Consider the following 23,911-nt stretch of genomic DNA (forward strand, 5'->3'; position numbering starts at 1 on the left):
GGAGTTTTGCTCTTGTTGCCCAGGCTGGAGTGCAATGGCGCAATCTTGGCTCACTGCAACCTCCGCCTCCTGGGTTCAAGCGATTCTCTTGTCTCAGCCTCCTGAGTAGCTGGGATTACAGGTGCATGCCACCATGCCCAGCTAATTTTTGTGTTTTTAGTAGAGATGGAGTTTCATCATATTGGTCAGGCTGGTCTTGAATTCCCAACTTCAGGTGACCCGCCCCCCTCGGCCTCCCAAAGTGCTGGTATTACAAGTGAAATCTATTCTTATATTTTACTGTAACCTCAGAAAAGAATGCTTTTTTGAGGACTAGAATTCTGTCTCTTTTGTTGTCGTCTCCTTTCTCTTTCCCAAACCTGTAATTCTATTGTGCTTACCACACAATGAATAATCAGATGTCTTAAACTGCGGCTTACATAATTACCAGTATAACTTTTTTGCTTTTATTTTTTTCTTTCATTTTAATCTGTTCATGAGGACTGTTACCCAGGTATTTTAAAAATCTCACTCCATTGTTTTAAGGTTAGTGGTTCCGAAGGGATTTTAGAGACCCTGACCCAATAATAGTTACATTTTTCTAAGTGATTCTGAAGCAATGGTCCCAGGTAAGAAATTGCAGTTCAAAGCACATCATAGGTTTGTTATTTTCCAAATTCTTATTAAAGCATTAATGCAAATGGAATTTTCCTACTACTCCTCTGCTTTCTCTAATCTTTGACAGGATTAATTGCTACACTATAATATGATTTGTTATAATTTTATGTTTATATTAAAGATATAGAATATGATTGCCCTTTGATGTCAAATACTAAAGATTCTGCTACTATTTTAGTTGTGCTGGTTCTTATCTTCCTTATCTTTCATTCACCTTTTCAATTCATCTCATAAACATTTAATGAAAACTTATTGTATATCAAGGGTTGTTTATTATAGGAATTGTAATTCAAAAACTTTCTTTCTCTGGTCTGAAAATTTTAGAAATATAAAAGGAAAGAGGGAGGGAGGCCAACTGAGAGTATAAAAATAAATATGGCATTTATTAACAATTAACTAGTTTCTTTTTTCTATAATAATTTATCCAGTAAATTGTATTTTTAAATTATTGTTTTAGTTTTTGTTGCATATGTTTAAGGAATACAACATCATGTTTTTTATAATTACTAGAGTCAAGCAAATTAACAAATTCATCTCCTACATAGTTATCTTTTGTGTGTATGTGTGTGGTAAGAGTTCCAGAAATCTACTCTATTAACAAATTTCCAATATGGAACACAATATTATTAATGATAGTCCTCATGCTGTACGTTAGATCCCTAGACTTATTCATCCTTCATCACTGCTACTTTGTACCATTTGAACTACATTTTCACATCCCCTGTGAAAATGGGAGGGGGACGGTACAATTCGCATGGAATATCTTTTTCCATCACTTACCTTTTAGTGTATGTATGTACTCAGATCTAAACTGAGTTTCTTGTGGAAACCATACAGTTGGATCTTCGTTCTTTACCCATTCAGCCATTCTGTATCTTTTTATTGAGGGCTTTAGATCATTTACAATTTAAGTAATTATTGGTGGGGACAGATTTTTTTATTATTATTATTATACTTTAAGTTCTAGGGTACATGTGCATAACATGCAGGTTTGTTACATATGTATACTTGTGCCATGTTGGTGTGCTGCACCCATCAACTCGTCAGCACCCATCAACTCGTCATTTACATCAGGTATAACTCCCAGTGCAATCCCTTCCCCCTCCCCGCTCCCCATAATAGGCCCCAGTGTGTGATGTTCCCCTTCCCGAGTCCAAGTGATCTCATTGTTCAGTTCCCACCTATGAGTGAGAATATGCGGTGTTTGGTTTTCTGTTCTTGCAATAGTTTGCTGAGAAGGATGGTTTCCAGCTGCATCCATGTCCCTACAAAGGACACAAACTCATCCTTTTTAATGGCTGCATAGTATTCCATGGTGTATATGTGTCACATTTTCTTAATCCAGTCTGTCACTGATGGACAATTGGGTTGATTACAAGTCTTTGCTATTGTGAATAGTGCCGCAATGATTTAATCTTGCCATTTTGTCAACCGTTTTCTATTTGTTTATGATTCTTTTTTCTCTTGCTGTCTTCTTCAGTGTTTTGTTGGTTTTTTATATTGATAAGTTTTGATTTCTTCTTTTGTGTAACTTCTAAATATTTGTTCTTTGTTATCACCAAGGGGCTTACATAAAATATTTTAGAGTTGTAACTGTCCGATTTATGCTGATAGCAACTTAGCTTCCTTTGCTTATAAGAACTCTCTGCTTTTACCTCTTCTCCCCCATTATATGCTATTAATATCCCAATTTACATCTGTTTATATTATGTATCTAGTAACATAATTTAGTTATAGTTGTTTTAATACTTGTGTCTTTTAATTTGCATAGTAGAATGAACATAGTTACCTACCACTGTTATAGTAATACAGTATTCTGTATTATTTTTTTTACCATGTTCCCTACTCTACTGCTTTCTTTTTGTTTCAACTTGAAGAGCTATCTTTGGCATTTCTTATAAGGCAAATCTAGATAAACTCTCTCGGCTTTGTTTGTCTGAGAAATTCTTTATCTTGCCTTTATTTTTGAAGGACAGGATTACTGGGTATAGCAGTCTTTGTTGTTAGGTTTGGTGGTTTTTTTCTTTTTTCAGCACTTGGAATATATCATCCAACTTCCTTCAGACTTGCAAGGTTTCTGCAGAAAAATTGTCTGATAATACTACAGAGATTTTATTATAAGTAGCAAGTCACTTTTCTCTTGCTCTGCTTTCGAAATTCTCTTTGTCTTCAACTTTTAACAATTATAATGTGTCCTGGTGCAGGTCTCTTTGGATTCATCTTGTTTGGTGTCCTTTGGGCTTCCTGGATCTGGATGTTTATTTTCTTCCCAGGACTGGGAAATTTTCAGCCATTATTTCTTTGAATGTTTTTTTCTCTCTCTTCTCCTTTTATATATTCCATAATATGTATATGAGTTCACTTGATGGTATCCCATAATTCCCTTAGGCTATCTTTACTTCTTTTCATTCTTTTTTCTTTTTGCTTCTCTGACTGGATAATCATCAACAATCTGTTTTTGAGTTAGCCGATCTTTTCTTCTGTTTGATGTAGTCTTCTCTTGAATACCTTCTGAATAAAAACAAACAAACTCTTTCTCCTCTGCTCTCACAGTTCAACAACAGTCAGTAAGGAAGCCTTTTGTGACAAAATGTGTGTTTGGGGAAGGGGTAATTTCCTTCATACAACAAGTAAGCAATCAGTTCTGCAGTAAATACCAATTTGGTGTCCTCTAATTCAATTCCAACACTTCTACTGAGAGATCTGCAGACTGGGAGCTCAGTCCCTGAGACTGTCTTCCTCAACCAACTTCCAGTGCCAATTGCAAACCCCAGGTTATTTTGCCTGTACTTCTTACTGACTGGCTATAAACTGGGGTTCCCACAACCCCCTTCTCAGGTTCAATTAATTTTTTAGAGTGGCTCATGGAACTTGGAATTACAAAGAATATTTTAAGGGATACAAATAAACAGCCAGAAGAAGAGATGCCTAGGGTAAGGTCAGGAAGGGTCATGAGTACGGGAGCTTCTGTCCTTGTGGAGTTGGGGTGCACAACCCTTCGGACATGTAGATGAGTTCTTGTTCACCTTCCTGTAAGCCTTCACATGTATAGCTATCTAGAGGCTCTCTAAATCCTGTACTCTTTGACCACTTATGGAGACTTCATTGGAAAGGCATGATTGACAATCATGTGGAAATGTGATTGGACAAAAAAGGTATTAGCTAGTGCTAACAGACTGAATGGAAAACCCAGAAAGGCCTGTCTGTTCAGATTCTTCCTGGTCTCTCTCTCTGCAGCATTCTTTCCTCCAGTGAATGGGGCAGGACCTTTTTTGAAATGAAAATCTTATGACCTGCAATCAGACAAAGTAGGTCAGAGAATTTCTTTATGGCCAGAGGCAGGGAAAGACTTAAGTGTATTTTTAGTTTCTGTTGCCTGCCTTCTGGAGAAAAAGGAACAGGTGAATAGAGGGTAAGAGAAAGTCAGACAGAGAGATTCTGTTTTTGAGGCCTGCTTCTAAGTGTCTAAAGCACCCCAGCATTATAATAAAAGACTGTAATAAGAGCTAAGGAAGTTATGAGCCAGGAAATGTGGGCAAAATAATATCACACCCCTCTATTATTTTTTAGTTTATTTATTGTATTATTTATTTATATAATTTCTGTTTGGTACTTTTTAATATTTTCTTTTTGTTGAAATCTCACTTTGTTCATGCATTGCTCTCATAAACTCAGTGAGCATCTTTATGGCTGTTATTTTTAATTCTCGGTGAAATCGGTTACCTCCATTTCATTAGGGTCAGTTTATAGAGATTTATCTAGTTCTTTTGTTTGAAACATATTTTCCTATTTCTTTATTTTCCTTGACTACCTAGTGTTTTCTTTAGATTATATAAAATAAGCATCCCTCCCAATCTTGTCAGATTGGCTTTGTGTAGCAGAGGTACCTCACCAATGAACTTGACCAGAGATTTAGGGTGCCTCTTTTTATTTTTTTGAGACAGTTTCGCTCTTGTTGTCCAGGCTAGAGTGCACTAACGCCATCTCAGCTTACCGCAACCTCCGCCTCCCGGGTTCAAGCGATTTCCCTGTCCCCTGTCTCAGCCTCCCAAGTAGCTGGGATTACAGCCATGCACCAACATGCCCAGCTAATTTTGTACTTTTTTTAGTAGAGTTGGGGTTTCTCCATGTTGGTCAGGCTGGTGTCGAACTCCCAGCCTCAGGTGATCCATCCACCTCAACCTCCCAAAGTGCTGGGATTACAGATGTGAGCTACAGTGCCCAGCCTGGGGTGCCTCTTAAACTTTTGTGCTTATTCAAACCACCAGTTTTGTTCTTAGTGGCCCTAGATAGGAAGGTCCCAAGTCCTAAGTTAGTGCCCAAGGTAGAAACCTGTCCCTCAAGAAGCAGCTGGAAATGTTGAGGCTCTAGATGAGTGGTCCATCTTCCTCTCTCCTCAGGGATAAGCTGGGATCTGGACTGTATGCCGCACTCACCCTGCAGTAAGCCAGAGAGAGGATCGGTGCAAAATGCTTGTGCTCTATTTCAGACAATGCACTCTTTAAACATTTACTTTGCTCTCTCATCCCCAGGAGACTTGCAAATGGCAAGTCTCATTAGCTGTCCTGGATAAGAAAATTAGCTGGAAGCTTGGTTATGTTTCTGGAGTGAGGAACTGCAGGAAGTGCCCTCATGCCTGTTCAGACTCCCAGAGGTCTACTAATTGCCTGCTCCATCAGCTCCCTGATGCAGGCTAATTAATAGCTTAATCCACGGACTGCAGCTAGGAAAGTCAGAATATTATGTATGTAGTCTGACTCCATCCAGGGAGAAACTGAGAGCTAGGTGTTTTTGCTTGATCACTCTGCACTGAGTTTGGGGAACTAGCTGCTGGTAGTGCACTTGAGCTCATTTAAAACCACTTCTTTATTCCCTGCGGTCTTGGGGGACTCATAAGTGCTAGATCCCCTTAGCTCCCAGAGCTAGGTGATTTAAGAGCCAGTCTCTCAGGTGGGTGCTGTAAAAGATGGGGTGCTCAATGTATGGACACTCCTTCCAGGGACAGGAGAGATTAGATGCTTTATTTCATCATTGGATTGAGCTGGGGGAGAAGGCACAGGAAATGCCCACACACTAGTGCCCACATACCCTTTCAGGCTCCCAGAGGTCTTACTAATTACCTGCCCCACTGGCTCTTAGCCCACTTAGTAATGCTATAAGGAATACCTATTGCTGGGTAATTTAAGAGGAAGAGAGGTTTATTTGGTTCGCGGTTCTGCAGGCTGTACAGGAAGCATGATGCTAGCAGCTCCTTCCAGTGAGAGCTTCAGGCTGCTTCCACTCATGGTGGAAGGTTAAGGGGAGCTGGCATGTAGAAATCACATGGCAAGAGACAAGGCAAGAAAGAAAGAAATAGAAGAAGGTGCCAGGCTCTTTTCAACAATCAGTTCTCTCATGGAAACTAAGACTGAGAACTTACCCACTGCCCTGACAAGGGCACCAAGCCATAAATGAGGGATCATTCTTATGACCCAGACACCTCCCACAAAGTCCACCTCCCACACTGGGGATCAAATTTCAACATGAGGCTTTCTGGGGCCAAACAAACCACATCAAAACCAGTCTCCCAGTTTTAGACTATGTAGAGTTTTAATCCTTGGGCAGCAGCTGGGAAAGTTTGCAATAAAACCCCTACCAGAGAGAAACTAGGAGCTGGGCAATATTGCCTGTTCACTCTACTGAGCCTGAGGGAATTGGAGTAGGAAGTTCTTGCACACCTGTTTAAAATTGTCTCCTTGTTCTCTGTGGCCCAGAGATATTTGCAAATGCTGAGCCTATCTGCTCCCAGAGCTAGGTGAATTAGTGATGTGGTTTGGCTCAGTGTCCCCACACAAATCTCATCTCAAATTGTAATCCCCATGTGTTGAAGGAGGGACTTGGTGGGAGGAGATTGATCACAGGGACGGTTTCTTCCATGCTGTTCTCATGATAGTGAGTGAGCTCTCACAAGAGCTGATGGTTTTAAAGGTGTTTGGCAGTTCCCTCTTTGCTTACTTTCTCTCTCTCCTGCCACCATGTAAGATGTGCCTTGCTTCCCCTTCACCTTCCACCATGATTATAAGTTTCCTGAGGCCTCCCTAGCCATGTGGAACTGTGAGTCAATTAAGCCTCTTTCCTTTATAAGTTACCCAGTCTCAGGTAGTTTCTTTCTAGCAATGTGAAAACAGAATAATATAAGGAGCAAGTCCCTCAGGGAGGAGCTGTAAAAGCTGAGGTGCTGTATGTGTAGTTCCAACCCTTTAATTTCTAAGAAGGTAAAGCTAGGAGTTGGGTTTCCTTCCTGATTACAAAGTGATGTGCCTGGGGTGGGGCTTTTGGTATGAATTAACCAATTTCTTAAGCATCAACTAGGTGTTCCAAACTGTGCTAAGGGCTAGGGAAGAGGCTTTGTTATCCTTATTCTGAGAGAGCTTATAGTCTAATTAGGAATAAGAAAATTGACACAAAATAACAGCAAATAACAAGGCAACATAATCAGTTGCTACATGTTATGGTGGTATATAAATAAATGATGGTAGAATTTAGAAAACTGAAAGGGGACAGGGTAGACAAGAGTAGTCAGGAAGGCTGCATGGAAGAGAAGGAACTTGATTTGGGTATAGAAGAAGGGGCTGGGATTTGGGAAGACAAAAAGCAAGAAGAGGGCCATTCCAGTATCCAAGTAATGACAGATAGAGGGACAGGGCGTGTATGTATTAACATGAGAATAGCAGAAGTTTGATGTTGGTTAGAACTTACCAACTTCTTACAGAACTTTCCCTTAAAAATTCTGAGTTTGAAAACATTCAACACCTCAATCTACTTTCAAGATTTCCTGGCAAAGTGAAGGAAGCAAATACCTTTATTATTTTACAACTGAAGTTACCTGCTTTGTCAGTTATGATCTAGGCTGATTCTAACTACCTACTGGCAACCTAGAACCGTCAAAAGACCTAGGAATTCATTCAAAAGACCAAAATCTGCATTGTCTGGCAGTGTGAGCATGAGCAAATCACTTCATCTCCTTGAGCCCCAGTTTTCTCATCTAGGAATGAAAAGTAGAGCCTTATCTATCTGACCAGGTTATTATGCTATTAAGTTATATGAGTAAATGGGAAAATTCTTCTTAAACAATAATACAAATTTTAGTTGGTACTTTTGTTAACATCTACACTAGACCACATTTATATAGGTAATTTAAAAGTAAAAAAGAATGGGGAATTCATTTTTATGTCATGGATTTAGATTTTTTCATAGTACAAAGTTAATCATTCAGCAGTGTTTTTTACATTTCAAGTAGCAACCATCATATTGCCATGAAATTTATTTAGTAGCCCCTAACTATTTTTTTTAATGAAATAGCATAGGATGAATGTATAGTGTATATTGTACTTTTTAGGGCAGTAGATTATATCATTCATCATAGAGATAAGTGTCGTTTAGTGACACACAAAGGCATAAGTGACATACACGTTGGTCAAAATGTAAAATATATTTCTTTTTGTAGATTGTTGTCAAAGAAGATTGAAAGACATTAATTAACAGTATAGTATTTCAAATATAAAATCCTCAGTCTTCATATTTTGAACCTTAAATTATACTAACCAAAAAGATAAATTTCAGAGAAAAGTTATTTTATGTAAAGAAAGTGAAATTTTGATGAAATGAGACATGCTACCACATATTCTTTATTTTATTCTTATGTTTCTTGTTGAAACCCAAATTCTGTCTTCACTTCTGCTACCCAAGTATAGAAAGCAAAGGGTTTGCTTTTTGCATTTCCATCAAAATCTACATGCCTAGAAACTCAATGTGCTCTATTTTTTCTGGTAGCTCTTGAGTTGTTTATTTTAACTATCAATAAATATTATGTAATTTAAAAATAAAACTTAATTTGTGACAAAGTCAGTTTTCAGTCTGGGTTCACAGAAGAAAGGGATGGCATATGCAAAAAGGATGTAACCAGGAAGAGTGCAATCATATGTCTATATACAAGAGGGTTGATGGAGTTAAGGAAACCAACCAAGGATGGTGAAGAACCCAGAGCTAGGAAGAGGGTACTAGCTCCCAGGCGTGAAAGGGCACAGTGTTCTAGGTTCCAGGTGTGACACTGATCAGTGGGAGAGGAGCAGTATGACTAGTGCCATCAGGGGAAACCACAGTCTTTTCAGGAAAGAGGGAGAGGCCTGGAGGGGACAGGTGCCTGTGGCTGAACCCAGTGAAGACCAAGGGTTCTGGGCAATGTCATCTGTAACGGCCAACTTCCTGGGGCACAGAGCAGGGAAGAGGAGAGTGGAAAATGAATGTGGGGCAACAAATGGGGAGTAACCAGCAACCTATTATATGAATGATCATTTTTCATGTCAGATGGTGGCATATAGCTTTTCTATTCAAATTCAGTTTCCTTCCTCTGTTTTCAAACTGTTGAAGTGTTGTCTTTCACTTTATGCAGTCTACAGAATATCCTGTGCTGTGCTGAAAGAAGACAATTGGGAGAGAAAACATTAGTGAACTTGTTGTGTAACTTGTCAAATGATTTAGCAAACACTTAGTTAAGGAAATAGCTATACTTATAGATTATTTTTTAATCTCCATTTACATGATCACGATATACCTGCTTTTGCAGTTTGACTTTGACAAGAAGCAAACTCTGAGATGGAGTTTAGTGGCAGGACGTTTATTAAGGATCAACGCCTGTGGAGAGGAGCCCCCAGCTGACCCCACAAGGAGCTCTGGAGCTAGGATATTCCTTCACGTTGCTACCCACCCCCGACTCCCACCTTGGTTGATACAGTCAGGCCTTTGTATTCCACATCACTCTGTCATTGGATCTCAGATGTAAGCTAGGGAATGTGACCTTGGCTAAAAGAGGCAATCCTTGAAGGGGCTGAGATCTTAAGGCATCAGACACTTCCTTCCTTGAAGGGGGTTGGGGCAGAGCCTCACAGAATCCATCATACCTCCCTTCATTCAACATACTTCTAAAAAAATATATTGTGAGATAAAAATGGTTTCCAAGTTTTGAAAGTTCTGCCTCTTTGCAGGAAGAAGGGACACCAATTGTTGTTGAGAATCTAGATACCCTATAAAGAGTAACCCTCCCAAAGAAATAAAATATTGCATTTTTATTGAGACATCTATGATCCTTGGAGGTAAGGTTTTGTGGATTTGTATTTTGTTTGCTTGGAGCTCTCCCTGTCAAGCATTGATCTCTTTACGTTCCTAAGTATGCCTAGAACTGAAATGAGGAATTATCTTAAATGCAGCTATTCATGAAGTATCCCAGTCAGTGTCTTTGAATAAGAATGGCCCACTAAAAGCTTCCTATTATTTCTGATGCCTCGTATTGGCAGATTCTGAAACAGGTGACTAAGAAGGTAAAAAGAAAATCAAATTATTGGGGACTCAGTCTTGAGTTTAAGCATAATGAGGACCCACTTGGCATTAACTTTTAGTCATATTCCCCATCAAGAAATTGTTCTCCAGAAATCTTTATAAATTAGATAGTTAAGTTTCTAAAAGATGACTGTGAATCTAGGACTGATCTACCAATGACGATAACTGAAGAAGCACTTGTTTAAAAAAGGGAAGAGGTATTTACATGGTACAGAAAAAAACTGATAAGTAAATAGTCGGAAAAAAAAAAAAAAACCAGGGGTATTCCAAGGAAAGCCTAAGAAGAAAAAAATTCAAAATGCAGGGACAAGGATAAGGGTCTGTATCAGTTATAAATTCTTTTTAGTGCAAATAATAAAATACCCCATTAATAGTGACTCAAGCTATATGAACCTTTACTATTTACCTAAAAATCAATTTAGAAGTAAATGATCTCAGGTTTTGTTAGAAAGCTTAGGAAAATCATCAAGATCTCAAGCTCCTTCTGGATTTCTGATCCAACCCCAGTCAGTTATTTGGCTTCACTGCATCATGGTCACATGGCAACTGAAACTCCAGACAGTGCATACACGTTCAAGGTAGGAATATGGGAGAGAAAGTGGTGTTAATGAGCTCTTCCCTTGCATCTTCCCATCTTGTAAGGCATCTAAAGGTTTTCCAGAAGACCTCAGCCAACTCTCACTTATCTATCTTTAGCTGGAACTCTGTCACATGCTACCTTCAGTTGCAAAGAATGTTGGAAGGGTGAGCATGTGGAAAGGTGAATGAGCTGCCCTAACTGGCCTAGACTAATCCTGATCTAGCCCATGGTAGGGTACTTTGGTTCCTAGCTGTTGGGTAGCCAACCAGTGGTGTCTGCCTGCAGGAACTTCTTAGAAGGGCCAAAGATAAAGGACAAAGTGTCCTCATTGATTTCATAGACACAACCAGTTCTAGATCACCGGTTCAAAGAGGGTAATAAATTAGTAGAGTGGGAGAACACAAAATTAGGAAGATTCATTTCTGCTTTATTGTGATCTGGGTCAATTTTTGCTTTCTCAATATTAATCTTCAAAAAGATATCCTTTGAAATCTCAATCCTTTTCTATAATTTAAAAACAACCTTACCATCTGTGTCCTCTGTCATATGGTACAATATTCAAGAGGGTGAAATAATGGTCCAGTAACTAAGAAAAGACTTAGGGGATGAATTGGCCTTAGTGACTGTCACTAAAATGTAAACATGGCTTTAAAAAGTAAATCAGAAGGCATGAAAGGGCCTTGACAGCTAAGGCTCTCAGGAAGATTCTAGAAAGACATGAAGCACAATTTTGTAAGTGTGCGATAGGAGTTACTCTTCTTCTTTTATTCATGTGTCATAGAAGGGAAAGGAAATTTTTAAAAGAGTAAGACCAGCCAGATATCACAAGAGTATAGAGGAATGTAAGGATAGCATGTTCAAGGGCAACATGAAGAGTAAGAGAAAATGTCCTGGATGCCAAGACTAGCTCTCTTTATTGCAAAGCTTGCCAGACTCTTTACCCAGTACATGTACTCTACTCTAAGAAGAAGAAACAAAGCTAAGTGACTGCTAAGCTCGTGGACAATGTTTTTGGGTCTCTCCAGCAGCCAGCTAGTGGCTGACTAGGTAAAATCATTTGTTTTTCTCAAGATGTTGTAATTCTGAGAATGCAGGGTTTGGCTGCCATGTTAGCCTGGATTTTCTGAGATGCATCCCTGCAAGAGATTCACTGAGAAATTAGATGTGCAAGAGATTTATCTGGGGAAATGCCTATGAGGGAAAATGGAGAAGGAGCTGTAGGAGGCTGGAAGAGATGAGCACTGCAGTACACGTCTGATCCCAGTGATGGGAAAAAAAAAGGAGAGAAGGAATGAGAAAAGGGAAAGAAAGAAGGAGGGAAGAAAGGAAAGAGGTAAGGAGGGAGGGAAAGTCAAAGACATCAGTGCAGTGCCAAGAAAGTTTTGGCAAGGCTGATGGGGAGTCTTCAAATCAAAGTCACTTGAAAGAGGAATCCCCTTATCATCCCCCCAGGAATGGGCCTGCCTTGGTGTCCTTGTCATGCAAAGTCACTGGCTGGGTGGATTTCAGAGCATAGCAGCTGAGGGCATAGGCCAGTTACACTCTGCCATAGGAGGCTTGAGAGAGCATTTTCATAGCTGCCACATTTGCCACTGCAACCTTCTGGGAGTGATGGGTTGTGCTGGAAGAATTTGAAGATAGTATCTTATGCTCCGGATAAAGAAATGCATTGATGAAGGCCCTTCACTATTAGATTTATTTTTCTGTGTCCCAACTATTATATAAATTCCCCTATCAAGGAATTTTCAATGTTTTCTCCTTGCCCTTAGATACGTGATCTTATACCCCAGGTTTGCTGAGACATTCCTTTTACAGATAGTTCTACTGGCTCATGAGTGTAATGTGTCTAAATGTATGGTTGGAAAAATACGGTTATTAGATCTAAATTTTATGTCCAAATTTCCTTAGCCTGAAGTTTAGAGTCTTCCACAGTCTAGTCCCAACCACTTTTTCCAACCTTAATTACCATTGCACTTTACCCTGTATTTCAATTCATTTGAAATATTTGCTCTTTTCTAAATTACTCTTGCTTACCCACCACTATCTCTTTGTTCATACTGTTCTCTTCAACTAAGATTAATTAATCAACATGTATTTATTGTCCCCTTCCCATGGGCCAAGCCCTGTGCTTAGAACTGTATGTTAGGGGACAAAACGCACATGGTTTCTGTCTTCCTAGAGTTTGAATTTAGTAGAAGAGCAACAGACAATACACAGGTCAATGGACAGTTCATGCTTACAAATCATGTGACAGTGTCAAAAGTAAACAAAGAAGGTTCCCTGATAGAGAATTACAGGAAGGTTTTATTTTAGATAGAGCTATCAGGAAAGAAATGGCATTTCAGCCTGAACTTGAATGATAAAGGGAATGTAGTTACTAAGGACTTAAGTCCTTCAGATACCAATTCCATCATCTTCAAGATATTGCCATGATCTTCACAAAGTTTTTCCTGACTCATCATTGGACTCTCAACCATTTTTAGCCCTATGCTATCTGCGTCTTGTATATCACAGAAAGTGTTTAAGGTCACACTATAAACTAAATGTGTTTGTCTCCAATCAGACTGTAAGATTGTGGAATGTTAGATCCATGTGTGATGTATGTCTTTGTCTCTTATCAGACTATATGATTTTGGAAGTTTAGAGCTGTATCTGTATCCGCTATAACATTTATCTCTGTATCTGCATGATACTTAGGATAATAGTATGTGGGCACATCCAACAAATATTTCTTGAATGAATAAACAGTATTCCACTCTCTGCAAGTTTGGCCTTTCTGACATTTGTCTGAATTATAGAAGGACAAGGAGGCTTTATATAATAGTTGAAAATTACTGTTCACGTAATACAGAGTTCTGAACTTCAACCAGAAGCAAGTCTACAGCAGATGAAAACATTTTTAATGAGGGAATTAGCTGTATATAACTTTAGGATAGGGTTGTATAAGTTTAGCATTTATTTGAAAATCCATTATTATATGCATAATTAAGTTTTAGGAAGAAAATCTGGCTGAATAGTAATTCAGTTACTATTTTCAAACAGTTCTTCAGTAGTTAGTTACCACTGGCTTCTAGAATTTAACTGGTTGTTTTTTTTTCAGTATCTCAAACTAGCATGTGGGTTGAGACACAACCTCACATTACAAGTGGGTAGTCCCTTGACTTGTATATCAATCAGTAATAATACAACTACTGATTTTTTACAGTTTGTATAATTATTTGTCATTTCTTTCCCTTATTATCTGTATTCTCAGAAACAAAGAGTATAAACAAAGAGAAAGGACATGATGTATTTTTGATAGGCTACCATCTCAAATTTTCATTCCAATGTTTATTTGGAGAAACACTTTTATCTAAAATGGACCTTTTCATTTGACAATGGCACCTGCTCTCAAAATGAGAATTGCGCCTTCCAGGAGAGTTTTCCATCTGACTCCAAAGCCTTGACCCTCACAAACAGTGTTGTTTGTAATGGCCCCTGGTTAGAAACTCTCAGCCTAACAAGCATGCAGCATAGCCCCTGAAGTCTCCCGTCCTATCTGCATAAATTTGGGATATAGCACTCCTGCACATCAAGCCTCACTTACTCGTAAAATGCCGGGAATCATTCCAAATTGCTCTTCCAGAGGAGAGTTTGTTTTTATAATTATTTCAGATAGAGATGTTTCAAAGTCTACATAAATGCATAATATTTTTTTCTGATTGTGCTTTCTTGGTGTTTCTCTTGCTGTAATACCTACTTTGCCATTCTTCAGGGAGCACTTCAAGGACTTTTGTAATCCATGTAGCCTTCCTAAGCTGTTCTAACTTTCAGCAATCCCAACCACATCACTGACCTAGTTTGTAATGACTCACCAGACAATGTGTTGGGTTCTCTAGTAATACTTTGTTAAGTCCAAGTTATCCTTTCTGCTGTTGTTTCTCAGTGTGTGTTTCTATCTGAGCTCTCCAGTTAAACTGTAATCTACTTAAGCACTGGGCTTTGTCTTACACTCTACTTCTCACAACTCTTGCCTCTTAAATTGGTTAATGTATGTTTGATGACTAATTGTACACATAGTAGCTACTTAATAAATGTTCTTAAGAAAAGGACAAATTAAGTATTTTCCCTGGTAATCCTCTATACCAGGCATCACTGTGGAAAGATGCAGAGTTGAGAAAACAGCATTTCAAAAACAGGAAAAATCACTTGTAAATTATTTCAGGGATTTGACTTTGACATTATGTTGACATAAAAAGAGCCTTAAAAACAGCTATTAGAAAATAGACAAAAGTAGAAACAAATAAATGAATGAGTGAATGACATATCTAAATGCCATGAAATGTGAAAATGATACAAAATGTTAAGCTAATCCTTTTTTCTTCTCCAATTAATCTCCACTGGGTATGGGGAATAGGGAAGAACTGGGGTATTCGCAACAGGCAAACATTCCTGATTCTTGCCCTACTAAAGGTAGGGACATTCGGAGAAAGGATCATCTAGTTGGAAAATAAACTGGCATTGCTAAGTCTAAATGATTGAATCAAGTGCAAATTTTATAGGCCAAAGAGAATTTTCACAAGTCCATTGACTGTTGAAAACTACTTGTACCCTGGCTCAAAGGATATTTTCTTGCTGTCTATAGTAAGCGGTCTGTAAACTGTGTTTGGGACCAGAACCAAATGCTAGCCTTTCATTTCTCAAATTATAGCTTAGTAATCCCAGCTCAAAAGTCCCTCCATACACAATTTAGTAAAATTAGCAGCATAAATTTAGAACCAGAACGTAACTATGCTTTGTTCCCTCCAGAAGTAAAATGTGAAATTTCTTCCCATTGGAAGTCTGTTTATCACTTAATTTCAGATGTTGTGATACCGTTTTCATCCAAATGTTAGAGAACAGAAAGAAACCTTTTTTAAAAGCATAACTTTCATTATTCATCTAAGTTTTTTTCAGGGTCCATGAGAAATGCTAAGATTATGCCTTGTGTTTGAGAAATAGAAAAGGAAAAAGGGAGGAAAACCACCTAGAGAAGTGCTTCTCAAACTTCAAGGCACACGTGAATCACCTGGGGACCTTGCAGATTCTGATTCTGAAGGTCAGAGGTGGGGCCTAACATCCTGCATTTCTAAGGAGCTTCCAGGGCATGCTGATGCTGCTGGCCCACAGACCATACTACTTTGAATAGCAAGCTTTATCGGCCATAGAGGACTTTTTTTTTTCTTTTTCTTTTTCTTTTTTTTTTTTGCGTGGAACACAGATTACTGCTCTACTCTAGGTTACAATTCCAAGGAAATAATGACTGAAGGAAAATACTGCTATTTCAACACTTCTGAGTCATTTAGTTAGAATGGAAGGTTAACATTAGCAATTTAATGTGGTGGGAGTATTTATTGATGTACTAATTTGCACTTTGTTCCTGCCAAATCTTTTTACTCTGTTGGCTCCAGGGAGTTTGAAAGCCTAGGACAGAATTGTTCTTCCTAGGTTTGTTTACCTATTGTGGCAAAGAAGTGAGCATCTTTGGAGTTAAGGAGAGTTAAGACCCAAGGAGAAGAAAAAGAAAAACTATGAAGGCTTTTTAAAATGTGTATCCCTGTGTAAGATCTCCAAGGACCCTCCCTTGACCCAGTAGTAGCAAACAGAACCACAGTGATGGCTGAAATTGAGTATCTCACTAACTTGGTAAAAGTTGGGCAGGCTCACAGTCAGACTTAAATCATTTTAGAGAAGTACAATAATGTGGCATTCCTTGCACCCTGATGATATGCAAAAAATACATACCTGCTTCTGACGAAATTTAAACATGGACTGTTAGCAAGCATGTACCCTTAAAGTTTTGTAAACTCTACAGCAAAGGAAAAAAATCTGCTACAGAAAAAATAAGGATTTTTTTTCTAGCTTTACCAGTAACCTATACCTTCATTTCTTCATGTTACTAATTACAGAAACTTTTAGCAGAAATGTATCACTCTTGGGCATCAGCTAGTTCTAAACATTTTAGCTCTTAGGAGCCTCTGGTGACAACTGTTCTGTTGTTAGTTTTGCTCTCTGACTAGATTGTAACTTCTAAGCTCAGGAATCCTGTCTTCAACTAGTTCTCTTTAGTACTAACCTAACCAAGAGCTAGGCATTTAGGAAATGCTCACTATAAATGTATTGACAAATGATTATGTGTAATTAGCCTCTTCATCACAATATTTTTCATCGTCAAGAAATAGATTTAAGGGAGATTTTTTCAAACAGTATGTATATATCATCCCCTTACCTTTATGTATGTGTCTGTTTGTGAAGTCAGCACATATTATGTGCTAAACTCAAGAAACTCAAGAAACAAGGGAGGTTACTTTCTAAGCCTGCATCATAGCAGTAGAAATTTGGGGGGGAAAAAAGAAAACCATATAATTAATTGAGTTATAATTAAAGAAAATTATGTGACTACCAATTGTAATATTTCTAAAATATACCCACATATGCCAATCTATTGTAAGAAAATGTTCGCAGAGGGAAAACAATGTAAATTCCTAGAAGCTTTAGATAGATTCTAATGATTGGAAATAAGTATTACAAATAGTCCACATTTTAATGTGACTTCTAGAATGTTTTGGAGGTCATAGTATCCACTCACGCTCTTATGCTGCTTGCTTACAACATACACTTGGTTCCCATTTTTCTGTTAGGAAAGATCATACTAATGATCTGTGATCATATTTACCACTTGGGGATCTTGCTGGCCATGATAAGGAATGTGGACTTTACTCTGATTACATGGGAAGCCACTAGAGAATTTTAGCCAGTAAGGTAGCATGATCTTTATGCCTTAAAAAGGTTAATTGTTTTGGTGGTTAGTTGTTTTGGTAGTTAATTGAAGGAAGGCAAAAGTGGAAGTAGGAAGAACAGTTAGGAATCTATTTGATTGTTCAGGAAAAAGGTGCTGGCGCATGGGCTATAATAACAAAGGAGATGGAGAAAAGTGAATGGATTGAGATGGAACTGAAAGAACTTGTTGATGGTTAAATACGAAAATTAATTCAAGATGGATTAGAGACTGAAATGTTAGACCTAAAACCATAAAAACCCTAGAAGAAAACCTAGGGAATACCATTCAGGACATAGGCAAGGACTTCATGTCTAAAACACCAAAAGCAACGGCAACAAAAGCCATAATTGACAAATGGGATCTAATTAAATTAAAGAGCTTCTGCACAGCAAAAGAAAGTACCATCAGAGTGAACAGGCAACCTACAGAATGGGAGAAAATTGTTGCAATCTACTCATCAGACAAAGGGCTAATATCCAGAACCTACAAAGAACTCAAACAAATTTATGAGAAAAAAACAAACAACCCCATCAAAAAGTGGGCAAAGGATATGAATAGACAGTTCTCAAAAGAAGACATGCATACAGCCAACAGGCACATGAAAAAATGCTTGTCATCACTGGCCATCAGAGAAATGCAAATCAAAACCACAATGAGATACCATCTCACACCAGTTAGAATGGCAATCATTAAAAAGTGAGGAAACAACAGGTGCTGGAGAGGATGTGGAGAAATAGGAATACTTTTACACTGTTGGTGGGATTGTAAACTGGTTCACCCATTGTGGAAAACAGTATAGCGATTCCTCAAGGATCTAGAACTAGAAATACCATATGACCCAGCCATCCCATTACTGGGGATATACTCAAAGGATTATAAATCATGCTGCTATAAAGACACATGCACACGTATGTTTATTGCGGCACTATTCACAATAGCAAAGACTTGGAATCAACCCAAATGTCCATCAGTGACAGACTGGATTAAGAAAATGTGACACATATACACCATGGAATACTATGCAGCCATAAAAAAGGATGAGTTTGTGTCCTTTGTAGGGACATGGATGCAGCTGGAAACCATCCTTCTCAGCAAACTATCACAAGAACAGAAAACCAAACACCACATGTTCTCACTCATAGGTGGGAATTGAACAATGAGATCACTTGGACTCGGGAAAGGGAACATCACACACCAGGGCCTATTATGAGGATGGGGGAGGGAGGAAGGACAGCATTGGGAGTTATACCTGATGTAAATGACGAGTTGATGGGTGCTGACGAGTTGATGGGTGCAGCACACCAACATGGCACAAGTATACATATGTAACAAACCTGCACGTTGTGCATATGTACCCTAGAACTTAAAGAATAATTTTAAAAATTTAAAAAAAAATGAGTTGGAGGAAGTTAGAGAAAGTGAAATGACAAAGATGACTCAGAAGTGTTTGGCTTAAGTATCTGAGTGGATGGTGAAACAATTTTCAGGGATAAAGAAGAATTTAGAAAGAAGAGTTTTTTTCAGACATTAGTCAAGAGTTCTGTGTTAGGATTGAGATGCCTATTGGATACCAACTGAAGATGCTGAAGAGGCTGATTAGAGTCTGAAGTTCAATGAAGAGGCTCAGACTGAAGATAGAAATTTGGAACCATCAACGTGTAGATGATATTTAAAGCCATGAGACTTGATGAGATGCCCTTTGCAAGAGAAAAAAAAAAAAAAGCTACAATATTGGAGGGAAGAGTTTTGTGACAGGACAATATTTATGGGTTAGGCAGAGGAGGAGAAGCAGTAAAGGAGACCAAGAAAGAACACTCGGTGAGCTAGAAGTGACAGCAAGTAGATCAGGCATCCTCGAATCTAAGCAAAGAGCATATTTTTAAAAAACAGTAATGTACTGGATCAAATGCATCTGAGAAGTTAAGTAATGTAAGAAATAAGAAGGGACTATTGAATTTGATAAGAACAGCTTTAGTGGAACAGAAGGATTAGAAGTAAAACCAAAGTAGATTCAGAAGAGGAGAAATTAGGAAATAGAGATAGCCATTCAGACAGGGACTTAAAAGATCCAGGAATGGAAAGGAAATTCCTGGGAGCACAACCCCTAAGAAGCCAAAAATAGAGGATGCTTTCCATGTAGGTTTTTAATTCTTTTTTGGTGGTGTTCTTTAGAAAGAGAAATGTCTTGTTGGGATTATTGTTTGAAATGGTGTTGGTGGCCCAACGATTTCTGGCTTCTGTAGATCCCCTTTTTGTACATGCTCATTCCCTTAAAAAAAAAAAGAAGAAGAAGAAGAAGAACACTGGGTTTTCTAATTTAGGGCAAGGGGCTAATAGCAAGCCAAACTCATTTGTAATCTAAATGGTCACACATTATTTTGGTTGCTCTTCAGTGGCACTAGCTTATGCTAGGCAGTTCATTTTACACACACACACACACACACACACACACACACACCAACACAGCATTTGCTACAGATCGTAAACTTGAAGCCCTGGATCTTCCTTACATCATTTACCCAGAGGTATCTTTGTCAACCTTTTTAACTTATACCCACCAGAAAGTAGAACAAGGCAGAAGTTGTGTGGGAGTTCTGTCCCTCCCCACTCACCTCCTGGCCTCAGCACAATAAATACTGTGTTGAGAACTTGGCTAACTGCTTCTTTTCCCACATTCGATCAGGGAATACTTAAAGCCATACAGTGTCCCTGTTCTTCCAAAAAGCATATGGGGCAGGTTGCCCCTTCAGGCTGACACAAAGACACACTGTGCAAGACATCTATGGCCAGTGGAGTGGCCGTGTATGGTTTATCAATGAGGCTTTTCACTTGTTTCTTTATGTCGTATTGTCATCACGTTAAACAGAATTCAAACAAGGAAACGAAATTTATATTCTAGACTTTTAAGGCATTGCCTGCCTTATAGCTATGAAACTTTTTTTTTCATACCTGGTATAATTTTCCACCTTAAACGATGTTGTGTGATTTGATTATGGTTTTGACCCTCATTTAATTGTTCATTTTAAAATTTTTAACTGAAGTTAGATTTAGATTTAAAGTTCAGTGCCCATAAAGGATACTTCTCAATAGAGCCAAGAACTTTAGAAGGCACAACACAAAAAGGGCAAAGTTCAAAAAACTAAGCATCAGGTAGGTACTTTATTGTCTAGGGACATGTCTAGGTAGACTGTCACCTTATCCATCTTCATTCGCTTTCTAGTAGAGCTTCCATTTTCTACTGCAAAATAGTTTCTGGAACCACTTCCATGTTGACCAAAAGAGAGTGTGAACAATTCCTTTCCAAAATTGCCCTTTAGAAAGTGAATCTAAAATGTTTGATTCAAGTATGTGAGGGGAGCTACATCAAAGTTTTCTTTTTTACTATGTACAAAAGTGACAGATAAATCCATGAAATATGTGCATTTTTCTGCTAAGACTGCTTATTAATTTAAAAAGAGGTTGTTAGAATAAAAGGTCAGAGAGGCAACATATTACAAATATTTATTGAGAGCCTGCTGTGTGCAGAGTTGGAAAAGATAAAATGAGGTTGCTACTTTCAACAGACTTACAATCTAATTGAGGGAGCAACAACATAAACATGCAAAGCAAATAATGCAAGATACAGCATAAGACATAATTAACTATCAGATGAGTGACATATATAATAAATACCATTAATTCACCAGCAATCATTATCAGAAGCACTTACTATGTGCCAAGCATTCTGCTCAGTACTTCACATACATTATATCATTTTTTGAAATATTATTTCTACTTTATAGATGGAAATTGCCTCTGATCTTCCCTCCATTCTGGAGAAAGCAAGGAGAATGGTATAAGGTAGACAAAGACCTAAGCAGATATGTTGGTCTGGGGCAAAGGGTCCGTTTAGGGGAATGGAGAGAAATGAACCCTGGGACCAGCATTAGTCTGTTTACCACCGTATCCCAGGGCCTAGTATTGTGCCTTGCACATAATAGGTGCTCAATAATATGTCTTAAAAAAACAAATGGCCCTCTGGTCTGTGCCTGTAACCCAGACCAAGTACCATGGAATAAAGTTAATTAGTGAATTAAAGCCACATACCACATAGCCTAAGGACCCATCCCCAAGACCTCCCAATTCCCAACTATGACGGTAAAGGATCGCAGTGGAAAAGATACATCATAGGGGGATAGCAATAGCAATTCCAGCTTACTGGGGCCTATTTTATGGAATCTGACATGGTGAACAGTTCATAAGTTTATTTCCAGGCTTCAAGACCCTGCAACATCTGGCCTCTTGCACCTCCACAACCTCAAATCCTTCTATTCTTCCCTCACTCTCTCTACTCCTGCCACACACACCTCCTTTCTACTCCTCAAATCCATTTCAGGGCCTATATTCTTGCTTCATTTTGCCTGGAATGTTCTTCCACAAAACATCTGTGTGGCTCATTACCATACCTTCAGATCTGTAAGAGCCACTCTCCCCACATCTTCCCAGCTGCCTGGCATTATAGTACACGTCTATTTGCTTATGTGTTTGTCCCCGTACACACTGGAACATGGGTCCAGGGAGGCAGAATTCCATCTGCTGTTTTTACCATTGAATCTCCAGCACATAGGACAGACATAGCACATTGTAAGTACTCACACACAGCAACTCTTAACTCAGGATTACTTTTTCTGGCTCTGAAATACCTACTTCCAAGAGAACGAAATTTATTCAAGAAATGTTGGATGGAAATTGAAGAGTGAGCTTGGAAACGACAGACAGAGTGGCAGGAGCCCAGACCAACCTGTTTATGAAAGATGCCTTTGCCCATAGAGGGAAAAATACACCTTAAAGCCTCTGCCAAAGTATATGCTTTCTTAGGACACCTCTGACATGCTGAATGGCACCTGGTCTGAACAAGAAGATCTATGGATTTGCCAAAACAACTAATTCCTGGGACTTAAGAATAACTACTACCAGTATCATCCTAGTAAACAAGTAGCAAGCAACAAGCACCACATATGTCAGTATCAAAAGACAAACATGCTTGCTGCATGCAAAACCAGACAAATGCCTTCATGCAGGTGACAGTGAGTGGAAGAAATTAATCTTATTTTTATTATTTTTTCCCTTATCAAACACTGGCAAGGGACTAGATGTCATAAACCTAGTTAAAATATGTTGACTTTACCTCAAATTTGAGTATTCATGGTTCCAAAAGGACACTTGTTATAGGATCTGATGATGTACTTTAAAATCTTCTTTGGTGCAAACTGAGGATTCAGAGACCACAAAATGTATGGTAAATTCAAAGTACTATTATAAGTAAAATCATAATGCCTCACGACATTTTTGAAAGTAAAATATTTAGTAATATTACAAATATGTATTGAGCACTCCCTATATTTAAGGAACTGTGCTAATGCTGTGATGGATCAAAAGGAGAATGAGCCATGATCCTTACCTTCAGACTTCAAGCTTATTATTCATTGGGCAGTTAGATAACTAACATATCAGACATGGAATAATAAGTGCCATTGTCCAGATATTAAAAACAAAATTGGTGTTGTGGAAGCACAAAGAATGCAGAGATGGATCCCAACTGGGAGAAAGAAAAAGTGCTTCCTAAAGAAGACACTCAGATTGACCTTGAAAGGTGGATGCTTTTGCACAGGATTAGAAGGTAGGAAGTCTTCATTTGTTGGACTTGCCAATTATTTTGGTGTAAATATTCCCACTGTGGCTGATTTAAAGTTGATAACATGATGCAACTGAACACAGAATTGGGAAGAGAAGGTGGCTCCAGCACACTACCTATGAGTCACCATCTGAGCTCCAGGCTTAATTAAATCAGCCTCCTCACTACTATTTTGAATGAGTGAAATCACAAATCTTAAAAACATCTATGCTAACATTATAAGAGAAGAGATAGTCACTTCTATCATTCTCCGTTACATCTCCATCTAACCTTCTAATATTCTCTTTGAATATCCTTCCAATCTCAGTCTCAGTCCTATGTTCCTGGCTGGCCTACCTAGAATTAATCTTGGCACAGTGCCAAACTGTGATTCTGTTTATTCCTTTTAGCATTGCTGTGATTAATCTGCACTCCTGTTATCACATGGCATAGAAAACTCTCTTACTGATTATGGCCTGGTGTTGACACCTCTGCTGTTCTCCGTAATGAAAAGCAGCTTTCAGGGTGGCTAGCTGGGCAGGATGTTTCGCTGCTCTTGTAACAGTAGGAAGGAAAAACTGGAGGAATTACTGGGAAGCTTTGCAGAAGGAAGATACAGGCCAGCCGAGAGCCAGCATTCATATTACCTGCTCCTTTCAGTATTCTTTGTGAAAACACCACCACCAGTGTGTTCCCTGGACGTCACTACTGCACCTTTAACTGGCCTTATTATGCTAGGGACTACATTAGAAAAGCCAGACTCTAGTATCTGTCTGTAATTGCAAGCGGATGTCTCAGCACATGCACAAGCTTATGTCAGGAGGATGTTTATGAAAAACTCACAAAG

The 23,911-nt window shown here is 38.6% G+C and overlaps 1 protein-coding gene across 7 annotated transcripts in view; it reads left to right on the forward strand.

The window, feature by feature from the left end:
* The window catches only part of GHR (growth hormone receptor), a 307,791-nt gene that overhangs the window by 178,905 nt on the left and 104,975 nt on the right, over positions 1-23,911 (forward strand). The window lies entirely within an intron of this gene.

The sequence above is a fragment of the Mandrillus leucophaeus genome, unplaced genomic scaffold (assembly GCF_000951045.1).
Source record: "Mandrillus leucophaeus isolate KB7577 unplaced genomic scaffold, Mleu.le_1.0 Scaffold119, whole genome shotgun sequence".
Taxonomy (NCBI): domain Eukaryota; kingdom Metazoa; phylum Chordata; class Mammalia; order Primates; family Cercopithecidae; genus Mandrillus; species Mandrillus leucophaeus.